The 3,291-nt window shown below is 42.8% G+C and overlaps 1 non-coding gene across 1 annotated transcript; it reads left to right on the plus strand.

The window, feature by feature from the left end:
• The first annotated feature begins 2,838 nt into the window (after positions 1–2,838).
• LOC148544555 (small nucleolar RNA R71) lies at positions 2,839–2,946 on the plus strand. The gene has a single exon (XR_015900961.1). It is a non-coding gene; the product is annotated as a small nucleolar RNA R71 (small nucleolar RNA).
• Positions 2,947–3,291: the final 345 nt, after the last annotated feature.

Genomic DNA, 3,291 nt, shown 5'->3' on the forward strand with positions numbered 1-3,291 from the left:
CAAGTCAGATCTCCGGATACTCATTCTTTTTGAGTTTGAAAGGAACCTCAGGGATCACTTTCTTCTTGGCCACAACTTCATAGAAGTGGTCTTGATGAACCTTAGAGATGAATCTCTCCATCTTCCATGACTCAGAGGTGGAAGCAATTGCCTTCCCTTTCCTCTTTCTAGAGGTTTCTCTGGCCTTAGGTGCCATAAATGGTTATGGAAAAACAAAAAGCATTACTTTTACCACACCAAACTTAAAATGGTTGCTCGTCCTCGAGCAAAAGAAAAGAGAAAGAAGTAGAAAAAGAAGAGAATGGAGGAGATGGAGGGAGAAGTGGTTTCGGCCAAGTGGAAGAAAAGAGGGTTGTGTTGTGGGAAAATGAAGAAGGAATGAGGGGTTTATATAGGAGTGGGGAGGGGTTAGGGTTCGGCCATTTAGGGTTAGGTTTGAGAGGGAAATTATTTTGAATTTAAAGGTAGGTGGGGTTTTTGGGGAAGAGAGGATGGATGTGAGTGGTGAAGAGGTGATGGGAAAGAGTGATTGAGTTGATTGGTGAGGGGTATTTGGGGAAGAGAGTTATGAAAAGGTGTGAAGAGGAGAGAAGAAGTAGGTGGGGCTCCTGTGGGGTCCACAGATCCTGAGGAGATCCTATGGGGTCCATAGATCTAGTGGGGCCAAGGACTTTAATCATCCCTGCTCCAATTAGGCGTGTAAACGCCCTCTGTAGGCAATCCTGGCGTTTAATGCCAGATTGCAGCATGTTTTTGGCGTTAAACGCCACTTCCATGCTTGTTTTGGGCATTCAACGCCAGTCTGCAGCATGTTTCTGGCGTTGAACGCTAGTTTTCCTCTGGGGTGCATTCGTGGCATTTAAACACCAGAATGCTGCTTGTTTCTGGCATTTAACGCCAGTTTCATGCTCTGTTCTGGCGTTAAACGCCAGTAAGCCCTTCCTCCAGGGTGTTCTATTTTCAATGCTGTTTTTCATTCTATTTTTGATTTTTCAGTAGTTTTTGTGACTCCACATGATCATCAACCTAATAAAACATGAAATAACAAAGAGAAAATAAAATAAAAATGATTAAATAACATTGGGTTGCCTCCCAACAAGCGCTTCTTTAATGTCAATAGCTAGATAGTGGGCTCTCCTGGAGCCACACAGGTGATCAGGTCAATTTTATAGACTCTCAACACCAAACTTAGAGTTTGGATATGGGAATTCAACACCAAACTTAGAGTTTGGCTGAGGCCTCCCAACACTAAACTTAGAGTTTGATTGTGGGGGCTTTGTTTGACTCTGTACTGGGAGAAGCTTTTCATGCTTCCTCTCCATGGGTACAGAAGAAGATCCTTGAGTTTTAAACACAAGGTTATCCTCATTTAGTTGAAGGATCAATTCTCCTCTGTCTACATCAATCACAGCTCTTGCTGGTGGCTTGGAAGGGTCTTCCAAGGATGATGGATTCATCCTCCTCCTTCCCAGTATCCAGGATTATGAAATCAGCAGGGATGTAAAGGCCTTCAACCTTTACTAGCACGTCTTCTACTTGTCCATAAGCCTGTTTTCTTGAGTTGTCTGCCATCTCTAATGAGATTCTGGCAGCTTGTACCTCAAAGATTTCCAGTTTCTCCATTACAGAGAGGGGCATGAGGTTTATCCCTGACCCAAGGTCACATAGAGCCTTCTCAAAGGTCATGGTGCCTATGGTACAAGGTATTAAGAACTTTCCAGGATCCTGTTTCTTCTGAGGCAATGTCAGTTGATCCAGATCACTCAGTTCATTGATGAGCAAAGGAGGTTCATCTTCCTAAGTCTCATTACCAAATAATTTGGCATTCAGCTTCATGATTGCACCAAGGTACTTGGCAACTTACTCTTCAGTAACATCCTCATTCTCTTCGGAAGAAGAATACTCATCAGAGCTCATGAAGGGCATAAGGAGGTTCAATGGAATCTCTATGGTCTCTAGATGAGCCTCAAATTCTTTTGGTTCCTCAGAGGGAAACTCCTTGTTGATCACTGGACGTCCCATAGGGTCTTCCTCACTGGGATTCACGTCCTCTCCCTCCCTTACAGGTTTGGCCATGGTAATCAATTCAATGGCCTTGCACTCTCCTTTTGGATTCTCTTCTGTATTCCTTGGGAGAGTACTAGGAGGGATTTCAGTGATCCTTTTACTTAGCTAGCCCACTTGTGCTTCCAAATTTCTAATGGAGGACCTTGTTTCATTCATGAAACTTAGAGTGGCCTTAGATAGATCAGAGACTATATTTGCCAAGCTAGATGGATTCTGCTCAAAACTCTCTGTCTTTTGCTGAGTGGGTGATGGAAAAGGTTTGCTATTGCTAAACCTGTTTCTTCCACCATTATTAAAGCCTTGTTGAGGCTTTTGTTGATTCTTCCATGAGAGATTTGGGTGATTTCTCCATGAGGGATTATAGGTGTTTCCATAGGGTTCACCCATGTAATTCACCTCTGCTATTGCAGGGTTCTCAGGATCATAAGCTTCTTCCTCAGAAGATGCCTCTTGAGTACTGTTGGATGCAGCTTGCATTCCATTCAGACTCTGAGAAATCATATTGACTTGCTGAGTTAATATTTTATTTTGAGCCAATATGGCATTAAGAGTATCAATTTCAAGAATTCCCTTCTTCTGAGGCGTCCCATTACTCACAGGATTCCTCTCAGAAGTGTACATGAATTGGTTATTAGCAACCATGTCAATGAGTTCTTGAGCTTTTGCAGGCATTTTCTTTAGGTGAATGGATCCACCTGCAGAAGTATCCAATGACATCTTAGCTAATTCAGACAGACCATCATAGAATATATCCAGGATGGTCCATTCTGAAAGCATGTCAGAAGGACACTTTTTGGTCAGTTGCTTATATCTCTCCCAAGCTTCATAGAGGGATTCACCTTCTTTCTGTCTGAAGGTTTGAACATCCACTCTAAGCTTACTCAGCTTTTGAGGAGGAAAGAACTTGGCTAAGAAAGCCGTGACCAGCTTATCCCAAGAGTTCAGGCTATCTTTGGGTTGAGAGTCCAACCACACTCTAACTCTGTTTCTTACAGCAAACGGGAAAAGCATAAGCCTATAGACCTCAGGATCAACCCCATTGGTCTTAACAGTATCACTGATCTGCAAGAATTCAGTTAAGAACTGAAAAGGATCTTCAGATGAAAGTCCATGAAACTTGCAGTTCTGCTGCATCAGAGAAACTAATTGAGGTTTCAGCTCAAAATCGTTTGCTCCAATGGCAGGAATGGAGATGCTTCTTCCATGTAAATTGGAATTAGGTGC

The sequence above is a fragment of the Arachis ipaensis genome, chromosome B9, assembly GCF_059453495.1.
Source record: "Arachis ipaensis isolate K30076 ecotype BB chromosome B9, ASM5945349v1, whole genome shotgun sequence".
NCBI lineage: Eukaryota > Viridiplantae > Streptophyta > Magnoliopsida > Fabales > Fabaceae > Arachis > Arachis ipaensis.